General features: G+C 41.7%; 1 protein-coding gene across 9 annotated transcripts in view; it reads left to right on the top strand.

The window, feature by feature from the left end:
• Positions 1-20,421, top strand: part of AFF1 (AF4/FMR2 family member 1) — a 265,568-nt gene that overhangs the window by 156,924 nt on the left and 88,223 nt on the right. The window lies entirely within an intron of this gene.

Genomic DNA, 20,421 nt, shown 5'->3' with positions numbered 1-20,421 from the left:
GGGTATGGTGACCTCTCATTTGAAAGTGAGTCACAAATATAATACAGAATGTTATTCAACTCTGGCTTTTTCAAGTAACCAAAATACTTTATCTTTTTAAACAAAGAAGAAATTCCTTTTTCTGCTCCTTTGTAAATGGCAGCATTGTGTTTGAATGAAGAGAATCAGAGCACACATCTTATCACTGGAATTCTAAATTAGCACCAGTTAGTTACTCCAAAATTCAGATTAGTAGTGCAAAGTGAAATGTTTGAAGTGAATTTGTCTTGAAGCTTATCTGTTAAGGTAATGTCCTTGGTTTAGTCACATCTATTGTATAAACATTCTAATTTGCATATCCATTGCTCAAAGGCTTTTGTGGGCACCCAGATATCAGTCTTACCTAGTGCTAGAAGGTAAAATTCCTTAAGGTTTAAAGACAAAACCAAAACAGACTCCAGGATGCTTAACTGGAAAGATAACCCTTATCTTGAAGAAGGAAAATCTGTTCCTCTGGGGTGTCAGCTTTTGGTTTAAAGAGGTTATGGCTCCATCCACAGTCAGCTGTTGAGATGGAGTGTCTCTGGATGTTTTCACCATGTGACTTATTTGGAGGCTGAGGAAAAATGGGAAAGCGGGAGGAAAACAAGTGGTAGAAATGGCCAAAATGGCAGAACTCATAACTCCCATAAGTTATGAAAATTCACTGTAATGATATTTACTAAACATTGTGTGCAGGGCTAGGGGGAGAGGTAGGCAGCAAATTAAGTTAGAGTGAAATGAAGTGAGATCTTCCCTCACAATGGTCAGTCAGCCAGCCTGCCTTATAATTCAGACAGTAAAGAATTTAGTGGGATTTTCTTTGCCTTATTTATCAAATAACAGTTTTCCTAGTTTAAAAAACAGATAAGGGGGAAATTTAAACATATTTTCTTTAAAAACAAAAAACCATGCCACTAAAAATTGCTTTAAAACAAGTTTAAGGCAAATTAGCAAATATTTGCATTGTCTGCCAAATGCTCCACCATATGCTTAAGCGCAGGGTGGGATGCCAGGCAAGTATTGGTGCTGCCCCAGGAGAGATGACAGTCTAGTGTGTACATCAGCCTCCACACATGAAACAGTTAGAGGTCAGTGGAGTCCAAACTATCTACTACTTGGTGCCTAGGAGAAAGTTTCAAGTGGTCGTCATAAAGCGGTGAACCTAGGTCAATTGAACCAATGGGATTTCTAATAGACCTTCCAGGGGAGAGAATCCTAGTCAACTTTTTGCTTTCTTGGTGAAGAAAAGATAAGCCAAGTTGAGATTTCTCCAAGGTCTCAAAGCTCCTCAGATGTAATATGTTAGGCCATAGGACCATGCTAGATGGCCCTGGGATATTTTCTGAATGGATATTTGAAAGGAACAAAATCCTCTATAGGTTTGGTGATTGGAGCATGGGGTTTTTTTGGCCCACGGTCATCTGCTGTCAACAGTTTGAGCAGATGTGAACCTTTCATCTTGGGCCTGTGCTGTGTTCCCAGTTAGCATTCATTTTAACGTGGTGGTGGCTCCATCTAGTTTCTGCTCAGGGTTCTTGGGCTGCTGGCAGCTGTGGTGCCGACTGCCTTGAGCCCCTGGAGATGGAGGGCTCAGGGCAGCCTATGTGAAGGGTGGGATTCAGAGTTAAGCTCTTGGAATGAAGGGGGAATAAATCTGGAAAGCAGGGGTATTAGTGTTATCTGACTAGGTTTCAGATCTGTTTAGCTCATTTATCTAATTTCTCACGTTTCATAGACTTAACATTAACTTCACACACCTGATAAAATGGGTATTTTTAAATATTTTTTTTAAAAGTGTAGGTTGAATTTGAGGCACCTGGGTGGCTCAGTTGGCTAAGCAGCCGACTCTCTTTTTTTTTAATTTGAAATCAGTTTTATTTTATTTTATATTTTATTTTATTTTTTAATGTTTATTTATTTTATTTTTTAAATTTACCTCCAAATTAGTTAGCATATAGTGCAACACTGATTTCAGGAGTAGATTCCTTAATGCCCCTTTCCCATTTAGCCCATCCCCCCTCACACAAGCCCTCCAGGAACCCTCTGTTTGTTCTCCATATTTAAGAGTCTTTTATGTTTTATCCTCCTCCCTGTTTTTATATTATTTTTGTGTTCCTTTCCCTTACGTTCATCTGTTTTGTCTCTTAAAGTCCTCATATGAGTGAAGTCATACGATATTTGTCTTTCTCTAATTTCGCTTAGCATCATACCTTCCAGTTCCATCCGCATAGTTGCAAATGGCAAGATTTCATTCTTTTTGATTGCCGAGTAATACTCCATTGTATATTTATACCACATCTTCTTTATCCATTCATCCATCGATGGACATTTGGGCCGTTTCCATACTTTGGCTATTGTTGATAGTGCTGCTGTAAACATGGGGGAGCATGTGCCCCTTTGAAACAGCACACCTGTATCCCTTGGATAAACACCTAGTAGTGCAGTTGCTGGGTTGTAGGGTAGTTCTATTTTTAGGTTTTTGAGGAACCTCCATACTGTTTTCCAGTGTGGCTGCACCAGCTTGCATCCCCACCAGCAGTGCAAAAGAGATCCTCTTTCTCCGCATCCTCGCCAATATCTGTTGTTGCCTGAGTTGTTAATGTTAGCTATTCTGGCAGGTGTGAGGTGGTATCTCATTGTGGTTTTGATTTGTATTTCCCTGATGATGAATGATGTTCAGCATTTTTTCATGTGTCAGTTGGCCATCTGGATGTCTTCGTTGGAGAAGTGTCTGTTCATGTCTTGTTCCCATTTCTTCACTGGATTATTTGTTTTTTTGGGTGTTGAGTTTGATGTGTTCTTTATAGATTTTGGATACTAACCCTTTATCTGGTATGTCGTTTGCAAATACATTCTCCCATTCTGTTGGTTGCCTTTTAGTTTTGCTGATTGTTTCCTTTGCTGTGCAGAAGCTTTTTATTTTGATGAGGTCCCAATAGTTCATTTTTGCTTTTGTTTCCCTTGCCTCTTGAGATGTGTTGAATAAGAAGTTGCTGCGGCCAAGATCAGAGAGGTTTTGCCTGCTTTCTCCTCAAGGATTTTGATGGCTTCCTCTCTTACATTTAGGTCTTTCATCCATTTTGAGTTTATTTTTGTGTGTGGTGTAAGCAAGTGGTCCAGGTTCATTCTTCTGCATGTCACTGTCCCGTTTTCCCAGCACCACTTGATGAAGAAACTGTCTTTATTCCATTGGATATTCTTTCCTGCTTTGTCAAAGATTAGTTGGCCATACATTTGTGCGTCCATTTCTGGGTTCTCTATTCTGTTGCATTGATCTGCGTGTCTGTTTTTGTGCCAAGGCAGCCGATTCTTGATCTTGGCTCAGGTCATGATCTCACAGATTGTGGGATTGTGAGATTGTGAGATTAAGCTCCGCATGGGGCGCTGCACTGACGAGAGCCTGCTTGGGATTCTCTGTCTCTTTTTCTCTTTGCCCCTTCCCGTCTCTCTCTCCCTCTCCTTGAAGTGAATGTTAAAAAGTATAGGTTGGATTAAAGTATCAAATTTTAATATTCTCACGAATCAAAGGGAAGCATAGAGATGGGACGTCAGAGAAAGCAGGGAATTAGCCCCAGAGCAGTTAAACTCTGAATTTAGGACCAGAATATTAGCAATTATCTTGGGCTGTTTGTGGCATTGGGGCAGAAGGATAGAGAATGGGGATAGAGGAAATCGGCTGTTGGTGCCCCTGAGAGAAGGGGTGTGGGGGTAGCTAAGTGGTTTTCCTTTATTTGCTTAATTTGTCCTAAGGCAAGTCAGAGGAGGTTTTCTTTCCTGGCTTTTTGAGTGTGAGGGTTTTGCGGTTTGTTTGTTCATCTCCACCCCCTTCCCCGTGGCTTCCATGAAACGGTATTTTTAAAAAGTGAACCAAATTGGGAAAATCCTCTTGTCTGCTTGGCTCTCTTTCATTCTCAAGCCACGTACATGTGAATTCCTTACACAGTCCTTTCCTTTTGTGGGAGATGAACATGGTTTGTACATTTTAGTTGTTTCTCCTAAAAAATGGTATTCTTCTCTGGAATAAGTCATCTTCATGGTTAAAAGTTAGTCTTTCCTGGGGCGCCTAGGTGGCTCAGTTGGTTGAGCGTCCGACTTCGGCTTAGGTCACGATCTCACAGTCCGTGAGTTCGAGCCCCGCTTCGGGCTCTGGGCTGATGGCTCGGAGCCTGGAGCCTGCTTCTAGTTTTTCCTAAAATCTACAGGAAAGAAAGTGATCAGCAGGTCAATATTATGACCACCTAGAGGCCTGGCTCACAAAAATCTGCACTTGGTCTTTCTGGGGGTGTGTTAGTTCTTCTGTATCAGCTAGTTAGTTCTTCTGTACAGCCAGGCCTCAGCGATCTTACATGGGTGCCTTCCAGGTGTAGAGTCGCCCCATTGGAGATGGACCTGCCCAAATGGAAGGCTGAGGTTCCTCGCTGTCTCCCCTTTCTGCCTAAAGATAACAAACGGATGTGAGAGAGGCGCTGTGGTATTTCTGTGTTGTGCTTCTGAGCATGGACCCTGAGAGAGGGAGAGACGGAGGGGGAGGGAGGGAGAGAGAGTTGGATACAGGATTTAGGAAATAGATGTTTTATTGAAACAGACAAGTGGAATATGCTGAGATGGGCATTTTAAATATATTGGATTTAGAATATTAGACTTGTGAAGCTAAACATACAGCCCTTTCATTTGGTAGGAAGGCCTAGGCGGGTGAAATCACTTGATTTTGCCAAGATTTATTATAATTAGTAACAGAGCCAGAGCTAGCACCCTCAGTACTGTGATCTTTCTACTTCTGCTTGTTAAGTAGGAATGGATACCACTGGACCATCTTGAGCATAACAGTGATAAATCTTTCTTTAAAAAAAAATAATAATTCTGGCTTCTGTGTGGAAAAAGGCTTGAAGGGGCAAGGGTTGAAGCAGGGAGACCAGTTAAGGGCTGAGAAATGATGATGGCTTAGAGTAGGATGATAATAGTGGGCTTGGTGCACACTGGGCAGATTTCTGGATGTTTTTGACCGGGAACTGGTAGGGCTTTGATTGATTAGAGATGGGAGTGAGACTGAGGTGAGGGAAAGTGAGGCATCAAGGATTTTTTTTTTTTTTTTTTTTTAACTTGGTAGGTGTGGATGCTGGGATGATAGCTGCTACTGAGGTGGAGTTGACCTTGGTGTAGCAAGTTTGGAGGGAAAGGCAAGAGCTCTGAGTAGATCAAATACCTAGTTTGAGATGCCATTATTTGTCCAGGTAGACCCGACAAGTCTCTGAGACCGGCTCAGAGAAACTGTTAAGACTGGAAATGATAACTTTGGTCTGTGTTTGCATACAGTAGGTATTTAAAGCTTTGGGACTGGACTGCCTGAGAAGTCCCTGATTCAAGCCCTTCCTGGCTCAGCTTACCTGTGGCTCGGGGCAAGTGGGTGGGAAGAAATGAGGGTGGCTTCGTCTGCAGAAGCAAAAACTGAAGATCATTCTGGGAACTTGAGAATCTGCTTATAAAAGAGTAGAAATGATAGGTTTCCGTTTTTTTTTCCACTTAGAGTTTGAAGTATACGTGTAAATAGTACAATTATCTTAATTTACTTATTGGTATCTAGCAGAATTTAGTATCCGTTTAAATTTGCTACTGCTTCTATCTCCTTATGTGGTCCCATGCCATACCCCTCCAGGTAAATTTGACTTTGAGTCCTAATGGTCTCTGATTACCTTGTGGCCTCTTAGGGCATCAGTGAGGGATGATTTATATTACCAAATGCTTCTACCTAATTTCCAAAACCCAGGTGTCACCTGCAGCTGTCAATGCCATTTTGGATCACCTTGATTCATGGCAACTCTTAAACTGAATCTTCCATTTTCAGCCTAACAGTGTGAGTTGGTGCATGGTAGAAAACTCTGTGATAGTGGTTTCACTTTACATTCATTTGTACAGTCTTTCCTTCTTCCATATTTAGTTCTCTTATTATCTTAAAGTTGAAAAGAGCAACTTCCCTATTACGTGATGATGTAACCCTTCAGGCAGTTCACTTTTGGTGTGTCCATGGTATGTGTCCTGCTGATAAAACACTCTTGTAGAGTTAAGAAGCACACCCTCTCCCCTATACACCATGAATTCTGCAACTTCTAACTAAAATATCTAGAGCACCTGCTATGTGCCAGGCGTAGTGCTGGGGATGGGATTACAATGGTGGGCCAAACAGATGGTTCTGGTCCTCTTGGACCTTAACTGTCTAATTGGGAACTGACATTATTCAAATAACCACTCAGATTAAGTTGTAAGAACTTTGGCCAGCACTATAAAGGTATCCACAGACTATTTATTATAAGAAGGATAAAGGGGGACTGCAGTTTAGAATGAAGGAGCTAAGAGAAGAATTCACACAAGACCTGAATAGTGAGTAAAAAAAGGGAAAAAAGTGAGGGATTGTCCTAGTCTGATTGGGATGCTGTGAACAAAATATCACAGACTGGGTGGCTTATAAACAACAGAAATTTCTCACAGTTCTGAAGGGTGGAAGTCCAAGATCAAGGCAATAGCATGACCACATTCTCAAGACCTTCTTCTTAGTTCCCTGTTGACATCTTCTCACTGTATCCTCACTTAGTGTAAGGGGCAGGGATCTCCGTGTAACTTCTTTTGTAAGGCACTAATCCCATTTTTGAGGGCTCTACCGTTATGACTTAACCATCTCCCAAAGGCTCCACCTCTTACTGTCCTCACCTGTGGGGTTTCAACATGAATTTAGGATTTCCACATGAATTTGGGGGGCACATGACCATTCAGACCATAGCAGATGTGCCAGGGGTCAGGGAGCATCAATATTCCAGGAAGAGGGAACAGCATGTGCCCCTGGCTTATGGCACGTGATGTGTGGAGCCCGTTACAAGTCCTCTTGGGTTAGAAGCCCACTACTGTCGATCAAAGAGAATTTTTACATTCATTCTGAAACGTGGCAACACAGCAGAATCACCGGGGGGAAGCCTGCTAAAGATACAACTTGTTCAAAATTCCTTTGCTCCAGGAGATTGATTCAGCAGGTATACAGGTAGGCTCAAGAATCTGTATCTTTGATTTTCATGAGGTTTGTTCTAGGGTCTAGAAATGAAAACTGCTCCAGAAGAGCTGAAGTGGACCCCAGCAGGGTTAAAAGAGTGCCCTCTTCTCAGCGGCCCCTGTCTCCCATGTGGGCCTCAGGCTAAAAGATCCTGCTGAATTGGTGGGGCTTTTCCTGTCGAGAAGGAAATGAGAGCAGCCTCAGGGAAGAAAAGGGGGTAGGACCCCAAAGACTCCACTTTGTGGTGCATCGACACTCGCAAGCTTGTGGGCAAAGATTCTGATGCAACCTTATCTAGTTTTCCTCAGTTTTCTAAAGATGTTTTTATTACAGTAACAGTAATTTATTTATTTATTTATTTAAAAAAATTTTTTTTTTCAACGTTTATTTATTTTTGGGACAGAGAGAGACAGAGCATGAACGGGGGAGGAGCAGAGAGAGGGAGACACAGAATCAGAAACAGGCTCCAGGCTCTGAGCCATCAGCCCAGAGCCCGACGCGGGGCTCGAACTCACGGACCGCGAGATCGTGACCTGGCTGAAGTGGGACGCTTAACCGACTGCGTCACCCAGGCGCCCCAACAGTAATTTAATAGCAAATTAGATTCCAGGAGCTAGTGCTCAGTGAACTTGGGCAGACCTGTCCTACTTAAATGTTTATGTTAAGAAAATGATAACAAAGCGGAAAGGTTATCTGTGTACACAACTCCCTGATGATGCCTGCAGCAGAATACTTCCTATCTTAGGAGAAATACTGAATAGTAACCAACCTGGATCTGCTTAGACACTGGCTAAAATTTAGAGCCCCCAAATAACTAAATAAAGAAGTGAAAAAGTAGTAGCAAGTGACTGATGGAAATTTTAGAGCAGAAGCTACAGACAGCCTGAGCACTAGACAGGGCCTGTGGACGATTTTGTTTTGCTTCTGTAATGTGTGTATTTTTTTAGGGTTTGGGGGTCCCCCCCCCCCCCACTGCCCGGCCTTTGAGCCAATATTTACAAACGAGAAAATCAGATTTTCAGTTTCACCATTAGAGCTGAGTAGAAGCTTCCGCCTTTAATGTCCTGATCCTGGTAATTGTTTTTGAGTTTGAAGAAACACTTTAAACTCTGAAGAAACATTCTAAGTAATAAAAGCAAGACATTTTTGAAAAGTTCAAAAATTGCTAGAAATGAGTTAGTGTGAATAATAGAATTACTTATAGTAGCCGAAGAAGAAAGCCTACAGTTGAACCTTGAAAATCTTTTTGGGTGGTATTAATTGGAGTTGTTTTCTTTGTACGTTTTGCGTTCTCTTCCTTCTCAAAATGCCAGAAGTACATTTGGTACCAGGATAAGAAATTCCTGTTCCTCCTTGTTGTTTTCACACTTGAGATGTTTGTGGAGAGTTACTGGATCCCCCATGGGTCCCTCACATTGTGCCTTTGCCAAAATGGAGACATTCGACTCTTTAGAAGCTTTCCAGGCCGTGCGCTCTCCCAGGCCCTCATGTAGCCACCGGAGTCATTTCAGCTCTTGTCTAGATTAATTGTGATTTATTTTGAGCCAACTGATAATCTTCAGGGACAGAAAACCCAAAGGGGAGTCTTGTTGATGAGTGAGTTTTAGTAGTTTTGATTTTGGTTGTTTTGATGGGAGTGACCATTACTAATGGGATATTTAAGCAGAAGTCCTTTTAAGAGAGAATCCTGGTTCCTGTTATCATAACAAGTTTATTTTTTGGCCTTGTATTTCTCCTCTCCAGTTGCCAAGATCTGTTTGAAAATCGTTATTTTCCGAGGTTAACTTTGCTGTGTGTTCACATTTTCCAAGAACTTTAGAAGCAGCTATTTTTACACTGATGCTGTTTCTTTAATTGTTGAAATCACTAGGTTGACAGTTTTTTCCCCCATAGAGGTTCAGGGTCCACACACACCATTAGTTTTCTCTTGAACTTCATTTCATTCCCTATTTAAGCTTGGCCTACTTTCTCTCTGCATTTTTTCCCCCTAACCCTGTGGTAATTTGTCAAGCCTGCTCTAATCTCCTTAATCCTTTGGTTGAAGGGTTTTGAGGTTTAATGTTTTAATCTAGGGGCCTCAGTATTTAAGTAATTAGAGGTCCTATTTCTAGCTCTGTCCCTTAGATAACTCACCTTAGGGTTTTTGTTGTTGTTGTTGTTGTTGTTCCAGTTTACAAATAGTAGAACTCTGAAAATATGTATTGGACAAGAATTTGAAGCTTGAATTGAACTACATGAATTAAGGAAAAAAAGCATTCCATATTCAAATTTCCTGCAGTTACAAACTCAAGCTTTATTGATTCTCCTTTTCCTTACAGCCAATTCTTAAAAAACCTTCTGCCTCAAAGCAAATATTTGCTAGTGCATTGTAGGGAAAAAGAATTTTTTTTTTTTAACAGATTTTGGTGCTGTAGAGTTTCTTATGTTGCTTCCAACATTTTTTCATACTTGAGAACATGTGAATTTGTAAAAAAGTTCTTTTTTTCCCTGGTATCAAATAATCTAGACATACTTTAAAAATGTTAAAAATTCTTTTCCTGTCAAGAACAGTTTGGTCAGAAAGTATTCACATTGTTACATTCTAGGTTTCCGCCTTTTTAGGCAACAAGTATTTGAACACCTACTAGATACAAAGGGAGCTAATGGGAGAGAAAGACACTGACACAATACATTTATTATATAGTGCGAAAAAAATAACAAAGTATCATCAGGATGAAAATGGTAGTGTGGAACCACTAATTACAGTCTTAAAAAGCTCACACTGTTTTCTTGTTTATGGTGGGACCAGTTCTGAATGCTCTATGTGCATTAACTCATTTAATCCTTGCAACTATCCCCATGTGGTAGGCACTATTATTATTGCAGTTTTATTGAGAGACTCAGAGTTAGAGAGATTCAGTTGTCCAGGCTTACTCGGCCTTAAGTGCTGGCTCTGGAATCCAGATCTAAGTAGCCTGGCTTGAGTCCACACTCTTAACTATGACCCCTATATTAAGTTGCCTTTCAAAAGAGGAAGCTACACATTCTTTTAGAGTTGACTTTTGTAGCACTTTGGATTTTGGGTATTGGCAAAAGTGCATTCCAGGCTCAAGTACTCAGGGGAGAAGAAACATGGAGGCAAGACACAGTGAGGAGCCCAGCAAGAATGTCTGGGCCTGTGGTTCAAGGAGATTGGGTAGAGACAGAGCAGGGCAATGGGGAGATGAGGAATGGGGCCAGTATGTGAAATTCTTTAGTTCCTTACTGAGTAATTTATCCAAGAACTGGTGGTTAATAAAAAGGAGAAATTATTTTGGGTTGATGGCAGACACTTCAGCATGGTGTTACAATTCTGTGAGACCTTGGGCAGGGAAATTGACCTGGCTGTGTTGTTAGTAACAGGGATACTAGATTGAGGGTAGTCCATATGAAATGCTTAGAACGGTACTTGGTACATAGTAAAAGCTCAATGAGCGGTAGTTGGAGCAATTAGAGTTAAAATTTGAACGAGGCTTTAGGGAAAAAGGTAGAATTTGGACATGGGGAATTGGTGTTGTTGGGAAGGCAGAAAGGCTCTGAACCCATTCTTGTTAATTGGTGTATACTTTAGAAACATAGGTGGGGATGCCTGGGTGGCTCAGTCGGTTGAGTGTCTGACTTCAGCTCAGGTCATGATCTAGCGGTTCACAAGTTCGAGTCCCGCATCGGGCTCTGTGCAAACAGCTCTGAGCCTGGAGGCTACTTCCGATTTTTGTGTTTACCTCTCTCTCTCTGCCCCTTCCCTGCTCGTGGTCTCTGTCTCAAAAATAAACAAACATAAATTTAAAAAGAAATGTAGGTAGAATCAGATCAAGGGAACCAGGAATTCCCAGTTAAGATGCTAGGTGAATAAAACCCTAAAATTTTGGTGTACAAGTGTTAAAAATAAACTAACGAAGAGCCTAGGGGGAAAGACGGCACTTGCTTAGGGTTTATCAAGAACTGTTTAAAGAACTGACTTGCTGAGGTGAAGGCCCCACTGCCGGGCCCTGCCTGATAGCACAGGGGTTTGCACTTGCTCCTGTAGAGCAGATTCCATAGCTTGGCAATTCCTGGTGTAAATGTTTCCCTTTATAAAAACATCTGTGCTTGAAAATATTTTACTGCCGCCCCCACCCCACCCCCTTTTAATTCCAAAGCACTTGCTTATTTGTTTCTCTCTCCATTGTTACAGCAACCTTGTGAGTTAGGGAAGTTGGCACAGATTACCATTTTACATGCCATGGAACTGAGTCTCTAAGGGGTTTAATGATTTAAGCTCCTAAGTGGCAGTGATGGGGGCATGAATCCAGGACCCTTGGCTCCTGTTTCTACCACAGGACATGGTTTCTGTGGAGCAATGATCATTTGTGGAACACTTTTATTGGAAGCGTTAAGAACTTTGATTTTCTACATGGCCTTGCCTTCATGTCAGTGCCTGATAAATGCAAATGTTGGGCGATACTATGACTCAGATGAGAGAATGATTAAAACTCAGATTTGCTCCTGGTGGCCATGTGGCTTTCTCTGAGGTTTCTACCCTTTAAAGGAGGAGGCCACCAGGAATGAGATCTCTGTTCTCTCCATCTACATTGATTTCCTCCACCCCCCCCCCCCCCAAAAGTCCATATTTACATCCACCATTTGCCTCTTTCCCTTTGGTCTCAGAGAAGGAGGTGATCTGTCTCTTCTTGCCTTCCACCTGCATACCCTTTTTGGTTACCTTCAGCCTTTCCCTCCTCACTTGCCTCTTTCCTAATGGTCTGTAGTTACATTCAGGCCTTTCCTAGCTTACAGGGCAAAACAAACCTTTTCTCACCCCTGTCTTACTCTAATCACCTCTTTCTTCCTCCCTTCCTAGCCGAGGCTCAGGAAAAAGAAGTAGGTAGACGTTCTGTGCCTGCTTACTTTCCTCCCAGCCAGTCTCTAAACCCTTTGCAGGCTGGCTTGTGCCCCTGTGCTGCCTCCAGTGGACGCCTGATGGTCAGAGTCAAGGAGCACTCTTGAGGCGTAGTAGCCTGCTTAACCTCTCTGGGGCGTTTGACACTGTTGACCACCACCCCCTGAAACACCGCTCTCATTTGGCTGGGTTCGCTCCTACCTCTCCACACATGCTTTAATCCCCTCTCTGGAGGCTGCCTTTCCCACCGCTTCCCCAAGCTCTGCCTTCAGCCATATTTTCTCCTTCTGTAGCCTTTTCCTGGTAATCTGCTCTGCACATAGATTTCAAATGCTGACACACTTATGACCACCAAATTGATTTTTCTAGGCTAAAGCTCGTAAAAAATTTTTCCGGCTCTAGATCCTTTCATCCAGCTTTTCTTGTTGGTGTTGCACAGGCATTTCAAATTCAGCGGCTCTAAGGGATTTTGTCACATTTCCTATACCTCTTCATACACGCAGAACACTCTCCTCCCTCTTCCTGGTCATCAGTCCCCATTCCTTTCTGTCTCCTGCATTACCCATTTGGCAACCCAGTCCTATGGATGTTGCTTTCTAGATATTGTTGAAAGCTGCTTTTCTCTGTTCCTCACTGTCCCATGTCTAGTTCGGGTTTTTGTCTTCTTTCTTGAACCGTTACAGCTTCTTTCTAATCTGCCTTCTTACCCTTTTCCTTCTCTTCAAACTGTCTGCCATATTGTGCACAAGAGAGTGATTCTATTATATGAAAACTGAATCAAGTCGCCTCTGGTTTAAATCCTTCAGTACCTCTTTATTGTCCAGGATACAAATCCAGGTGTTTCCAGTTGCCGCCTTCTCTCCCCTGCCCGACCTCCAGCCCCCCGCCCCCCCCCCCCCAAGCCCATTGCTTTCTCGACAGGACTCTTGCCTGTCACTCCAGGCCTGGGTCGTGGACCCCTGCTGATGCTTCCTTGTCCCCACTCCCACCACCCAGGCACTGAAAGATGTGATTTTCTCCTCTGTGCTCCTGGTACCCAGACTTCTGGTCTCAGCACTTCTTGGTGTTGTCCTCTGTCTTTCTCCAGGTGCTAAACATTTTGAGGGCAGGATCATGTGTTGCCTTTTCTTCTTTGTCCTTTGTGTTTAGCACAAATGAGGCAAAAATGGGGATTTTCCTGCTCTGTGCTGAGCTCAAGTTCTTAGTTCACTTGGATCTGCAGTCTGAAAGACAATCTCTTATAAATGTGTGTGGGAGTAATGGGGGTAAACAGTTTGATGCAGGACCGTATTTATTATTTAGGATGCTGGGATGGGAAGCAGGTACTTAAGTTCAGCAGTTTTTTAAAGAAATTGTTTGACTTACCATTTTCAGCCTAAGTATTTCTCAGGTCATTTTAGGCATTCTTACGTGTGGATTTGAAAATAAGCAGTCGAATCCGATCATCAGGTATTCTTAGTAGAGCTCCAGCCTCCTAATTGCTGTATTTTCAGTATTGAGTTTAGAGATTAATCAGGTGGTTTTATGTACTATAAAATTTGGAAAGTGAAGATTTTTCTGTGTCTGCCATGTATTTGGGTGCTGTCCTCTCTATTAAATAAGACACCAGATTTCCTTTGGTGTATTTTGGGTGTCTTTTTATGTAAGTGGTTACATATGATAAAATTGCTGTTACTCTCAGAGGAATCTCAGTTTCAGATATTTTGCCATCGGGGGAATCACTTTTTTGGGAATGAGCCAACCATTTTGGGTAGGGGCATTAACTCTTCTTAGGGCACTTGGGTATCATTAATTGGTATCCTAGTAACTTAAGAATTACTGACCCTGAAAATGCCCGACTGGCAACCTGGGTTTAATTTTCTAGTAAGATTAATTATCATGCAGGAAAGGGTGAGACAGAGACAGCAGGGTTCTTTATGTCCCTTATATTCTCTCAAGATGCCAGTGAACTAGTTGCTACGATGAGGGAAAACACTGGTGTGTTGTTCTGAACCTAATTGAGTCCTTTATTATGTTATGACTCACCTATAGTTCACAGGTTTATTCCATGCAAGTCATGTAAAATAACTACACTGTGGTTTGTTTTGCTTCCTTGGTTCGCATTTCTGGTGATCTGTCAGGCTGCATATGCCAGTCCACCGAAGCAGGCTTTGGCAGGCACTCGTGTGGCCAACAGGAGACCGTCGCAGAGTGCAGCCGGCAGGCCGCCTTGTACCGTGTCCCCCAGACAGAGGGCCTTTTCAGTCTCAGAGGGAACTGAAGATGTCCATAATGTATGTGGCACTGTGCTTAGTATAAAAAGAGATTCATCTCTTCAAAATGAGCGTGTTTCCAAATACCGTGTTCCCCCAAGCCCCCATTTGTGAGAGAAGGCAGCATTAAAGCCAACTTTGGAGAGTGCTCCCCCCTCGAAGGGACAGTGTCTTGTATGGTGTACTGATTGAGTTGCCAGCATCTGAAAATTAATATACTTCACATTGAAATCTGGATATTTATTTATTTATTTTTCCGTAGGCATTGGCAACATAGGTTTTGCATTTCTGCAAAGCAACAGTTGGCTGACCTTTAGGGCAAACACACTGGCTTGTCCCAGTCCTTGCTTGAGCCCTTTGAGTGTCCGTGCTGTCTCTGTGAGTTCAAGTATTTCTATATCCTGGATTGTCCCTCCCTTTGGGCAGATCCAATGGATGAAAACCCAGACATGCAAAAGACCTATCTTTTCGGAAGGATTTATAGTGAAATGTGTTTAATGGTTCTGGTTGAAGTAAAAAGCAGTTGATTTTCAAACTGTTTTGTGTGTGTTTTAAGTAAGCTCTGTGCCCAGTGTGGGGCTTAAATTCAAAAAACCCCGAGACCAGGACGCCCCAGTGGTTTAGTGGGTTGAGCGTCCGACTCTTGATTTTGGCTCAGGTTGTTGGATTTTGGCTCAGGTTGGTTGTTTGGCTCAGGGTTCTGGGATCCAGCCCCATGTCAGGCTCTGCACTGAGTGTGGAGCCTGCTTGGGATCATCTGTCTACCTGTGCCCCTCTCCCCAGAGTGAGCGCTCTCCTGCTCGCTCTCTCTTCCTCTCCAAACAAAAACAAAAAGCCTGAGATCAAGAGTTGCCTGCTGTACTGACTGAGCCAGCCAGGAGCCCCTGATTTTCAGACTTTTAAAAGAAATTATGTAAAGTTGGTCCCACTTCTTTATCTTTTGCCCTTGTTTCCAGATATGAAAATGTTTTCTGATAAACCTTTAAATGTGTAATTCAGACACTTATGCATATTTTAAAGAAAAAAAAACCCCACAGTGTTAGGCTACTTAACCACTTGTTTTTTGTTTTTAAGTTTGCTACTACCCAAAACCATGGAACGTGGATTCTTATTCTGTTTGTCACCAAATCGAAATGTGCTCACTTAGTTTTCCTAAATGAAGAGGTGGGTAGTCATTTCATGCTCTTCTCAGCTCTAAAATATTATGATTCTTTTTTAAAAAGGAGTTGAATTCCTACCAGTTGGATGCTGATGCTGTTTCCTATACTGAGTTCAGTAGCATATTCTCTAAAATCTTTTATTCAGAAATGCTTTTCTTGTTTTTAAAGTGAATAATGGGAAAATGGCTTTCAGCGCCCATTCAGCAAAAAAGAGCTGCATTCCTTTCTTTGATCTTAACAACGTGTATACATGTTTCTATGATATGAACAGCCTTTATTGATTCAAACAGAAAACGTAAGAGAGGAAGGGATACAACAGCTTTGGCTCCTGCGTGGCTCTGGAGACTCATCATCTTCCAGAAAGGCTGATCTTAGCAATATTGATCATGTAGTTTTATGGGCAACTCATGTTGAACTTTCTGTAGAGTACAGGTTTCTATACTTGTACAAATATACACGTATATTTAATTAGTATAGGGTACTATTTAAGAACTGGGGTGTGACTGTTCTGGAGAACTTCTAAGCTATTTTTTTCTTGTTGGATAGGATTTTTTTTCCCCTGTCAGTATCATTGCTGAGAAGTTTGATGTGTTAATATCTATAACTAGGGACAAATAATAAATCTATAATAGAACATGCAATCCATGGAACACTGAGAACTTTGGAGTCATTGGAGGGAACAAAGACATACTTTTAAGTTTTTCTTTTTTTTTTTTTTTTGGTAATCTCAGATTTGTTTGGTTTCTTTTTTTTTTTTTTTTTTTTTTGGCTAATTATAGGTGGGACTTTAGGGCATTATACATAGTGGTTAAGAGCATGAAGTTTTGGATTAAGGAAAACTTGGGTTTGAATCTTTATCTCAAACTAGCTATTAGACCAGGCAAATTACTTAAATACTAAAAATTACTGGTCAAGCCTCCATTTCTTAGCTGTATAACAGAAATAATAATAGAATTTTCTTCACAATGTAGTTGTCAGATTTAAATGAGAAAATGAACATGAAACTCTATTAGTTACTGCATATAGTGAATATTTCATAAATAGCTGCTGTGTCTACATCATTATCATAGTTATTCTAACACTGTCTAAGTGTATAAGTAAATGTAGTAGATTCATCTCTTCACCTTGGCTTAGAATCTGAAATTTGGGTAGTTTTAATAGTTCTGAATTTTAAACTTTAAAGAAATAATTCGTGGGAGATAATGTTAGATGGCATTATGGAGTCAGAATACCTGGGTTAATTTTTCTCCATCTTTTTTTTTTTAAGTAATGCTTATAGCACTTTATCAGATTTTTTAATTGTTTATATTGAGAGAGTGAGAGGGAGAGAGAATCCCAAGCAGACTCTGCTCTGTCAGTGCTGAGCCCAACCATAGGGCTTGATCCCACAAACCATGAGATCACGACCTGAGCCGAAATCAAGTTGGATGCTTAATTGACTGAACCATCCAGATGCCCCATTTTCCTCCATTTTTTTTTTGTTTGTTTTTAAGTTTATTTATTTTGAGAGAGAGAGAGAGTGAGAGCATAAGCAGAGGAGGGGCAGACAGAGGAGAGAGAGAATCCCAAGTAGGCTCTGATGTAGGGCTCCATCTCATGATCCATGAGATCTTGACCTGAACCAAAATCAAGAGTCAGATGCACAGATGACTGAGCCACCCAGGTGACCCCTTCCTCCAAGACGTTTCTGCTGGAGCTACAGGGCCTGTGTGAAAATGAATGGGGTACATGTTGGTCTGGCACACAGTAGGCTGCATGATGTCCCACCTTCGTTGACATGCAGTAACAGTAAAAGCAAATTCACACTGTCAGAAAATCGTATTTAACCGTCTTCAACTTGTCTTTATTGACTTTACAACTATGTTTAGAAGTCACTAGGATCCTAAGAAACATCCTGATATTTTGTGTTGGTTTAATTATGTTTCTCAATTGTTTTGGTGAGGTAGTGAAATTCTGCATCATGCATTTAATTTTACTCAGATTTTAAAATACGCCTTTTAAAATAAGTGACTTGAATGAATATTTTGTACCACTAATTAAGTATTGAGTACCTGCTGTATTTTCAGGATTCCAGAATTGGTATTAGTTGTTACAAGGACTCCGTGGGGCTAGTGAAGAACTTTCAGTTGTATTTGGGCATCGTGAAATATATAGGGGGAAAGTTATGTACTGAACTGCAGATCACATAGTGTTAATTTTGTAGTCTGGATCACAAATCCAGTAAGGATAGGCATGAGTAGGCATATTCATGTAATTTGTAAAGGCTTCTTGAGTGTGATATAGAGGATGGACGACACATAAGCTAATAAAATAGGATGACTTTATGAGCTAGGGAAGTCACCACATCTTTACTGGAAAACATCAGTGAAGTATGCCAAGGCATCCATTCAGTTTTTGGTTTAAATAATAATGGTTAACACCTGAACTTCCAAAAGAGTATAGGAGTACCAATATTTTTTTATCTTAACGTGAGTTAGAAAAAAATATATGTACCATCACATCAAATTTAGGATTACATAAATATTGTTACTTAGGGTGAGGCCAGTAAAAAAGTTAATCATAAGTTGATTTAAAGAAAATAGGGGCGCCTGGGTGGCGCAGTCGGTTGAGCGTCCGACTTCAGCCAGGTCATGATCTCGCGGTCCGTGAGTTCGAGCCTCGCGTCAGACTCTGGGCTGATGGCTCAGAGCCTGGAGCCTGTTTCCGATTCTGTGTCTCCCTCTCTCTCTGCCCCTCCCCCGTTCATGCTCTGTCTCTCTCTGTCCCCCCCCCAAAAAATAAATAAACGTTGAAAAAAAAAGAAAATGGCATAGGTAGTATTATAATATGGTGTCATTGTCAAGATACTGTGGAAATGACTGAAGTTTGTATAAAGCTGTTTTAGACTATACTTTGAGTCATGGAGGAAAGAGTTGACAAAGTTTGGTTAGAGATGGGGCAGTATCAAAAAAAAGAAAAAAGGCTTGAGGCCTGGCAGTGATCTAAAACATTTCCTTGTCTTCACCACTGGAGAACTTCTTCATGATTGAAGAGCTTCCCTCAGTTCAGAACTAAGTTGTGTCCATTATTTTCTTTTCCCCTTCTTCTACCCCCTTTATTTAATTGGTTCTTAAATGTTTCTACTACTGACTGCTGCTACCAATACCATCTATAAAATTTTTCATGAGTAAGGGATATTTTTTAGAAGACTTTTTTTTTTATTTTATTTTTGAGAGAGAATGGGGCAGGGGGAGGGGCAGAGAAAGAGAGAGAGTGAAGGGGTACAAAGGATCTGAAGCAGGCTCTGTGCTGACAGCAGAGAGCCCGATGTGGGGCTTGAACTCAAACCGTGAGATCATGACCCCAGCTAAAGTCGGATGCTTAGCCGATTGAGCCATGCAGGCACCCTAGAAGACTTTTATGATAATATTGTTTGAAATTTATTTCAGACTGTGCCAGCAGGTTGTCCTGCAAGTTATTAGGTGTGTATTATTTGAAAGAGATTGGGCCTTAACTCTATTTCGGTATTTTCAGAGGTGCAAGCAATGCAAGGGCTATAGATTTTCTTTAGGATATCAGAATAGGGTATAGTATCACTGCATGGTAATGAAGATACAACTGATTTTGATGAGTGTTACAGCCTGTGTCTTATTTCCCTTGCTTGAAGACTTAATTTGTTGATTGGCACTGTGGGATAGATAGGTCATGGCATTCATCCTTAAGAGCAAGTCTCATGCCAGAAGCATCAAAATGGAGAAATTATCAATAATGCTGTAGTTGGTTAAGTAAACCCCAGGGTTTGGCTTCCTAGTGGCCCCTCATTGAGTGCCCTCTACAGGGCACTCTGTAAAGGGACATTCATGGAGAAGGGCATTGCTGGCATGACCAGTCCTTGTTTTCCCATGCTAGCTCTGAAATCCTCTCAGGGAAAGCTTTTTGAACTTTCTCCTTGTTCAATACATGGCTTGACATGAGGGGTATCCTGGAGGCAGTCTCAACTGAACCCTCAAGGCTTATCAGCACTTGCCTGGTGGACAGCACCACAGCCCCTGCCCTGGCTCCCTCCATTCTCCCAGTCTCTAGGGCTCAGGATCCCAGTTTCTACAAATTACCAGGTTTCCCCCACATGAATTAATTTGGAAAAAGGTGCACACAAGAATGTCCATAGGTGATGGCTGCTCCAGAGCTGAAGAGACTTTGGCTATTTAAGGATAAATCAGGCGCCTGGGTGGCTCAGTCAGTTGAGCGTCTAACTTCACTTCAGGTCATGATCTCACACACAGTTCATGAGTTCGAACCCTGCATTGGGCTCTGAGCTAATAGCACAGAGCCTGCTTTGAATTCTCCCTCTCTCTGTCTGCTGCTCCCCCCCCCCCCCCCCCCCCCACACCGCTCTCTCTCCCTTGCTCTCTCTCTCTCTCTCTGAAAAATAAACATTTTTTTAAAAAAAGGAAAAATCGGAGGTGCAAGCAAAGATTGTCCTAGAACAGTTACGAAAAAATGTAAAATTTGTTTTCATTCATTCCTTCAGCATTCCCTTCCCCCTTCCAGAGGAAGGTTTCATTAAATAAAGTTTGTGCCTGGGTGATGGTGTGGAGAAGTGGGAAAGTTTAATAAAATGGAAAAAAAGGAAAAATAAGATTGAGACTTTTGTGTCATGGTAAGAGTATAGCAGTAAAACTGATATATTTTATTGAGAAGGCACTGTGTGCTAGGCACTGTGTTTAAGTCCTTTCTATTCAGTGAGCTTGGAGTTGGTCCCTGGCAGGGCCATATCTGGAAGCCAGTGTGTCCAACTCAGACCCTTGCTCCTAAGCACTACCCTGCAAGGCCAGAACCACTGGGGATGACTTAGAGGAACATCTGAGGCTTATTGAGAATCCCCAGTTGCAGAGTGCACTCAAGTTTCTTTAATAAACTGCAGTAAAAAGCCTGACTTCACAAGAATTACTGTGTGCATCTGGGCAAGTAGTGAGTGATGAGCTACAATGAGAAGTAAGCTTGAGGGTGTTGAATTCATGTTTGTTGGCTAAGCAGGATTACAAATCCATGCATGTTAATGGGATTTCAGGGCTG

This window comes from Felis catus, chromosome B1 (genome assembly GCF_018350175.1).
Source record: "Felis catus isolate Fca126 chromosome B1, F.catus_Fca126_mat1.0, whole genome shotgun sequence".
Classification (NCBI taxonomy): domain Eukaryota; kingdom Metazoa; phylum Chordata; class Mammalia; order Carnivora; family Felidae; genus Felis; species Felis catus.
This window is presented reverse-complemented; position numbering and strand designations above follow the sequence as displayed.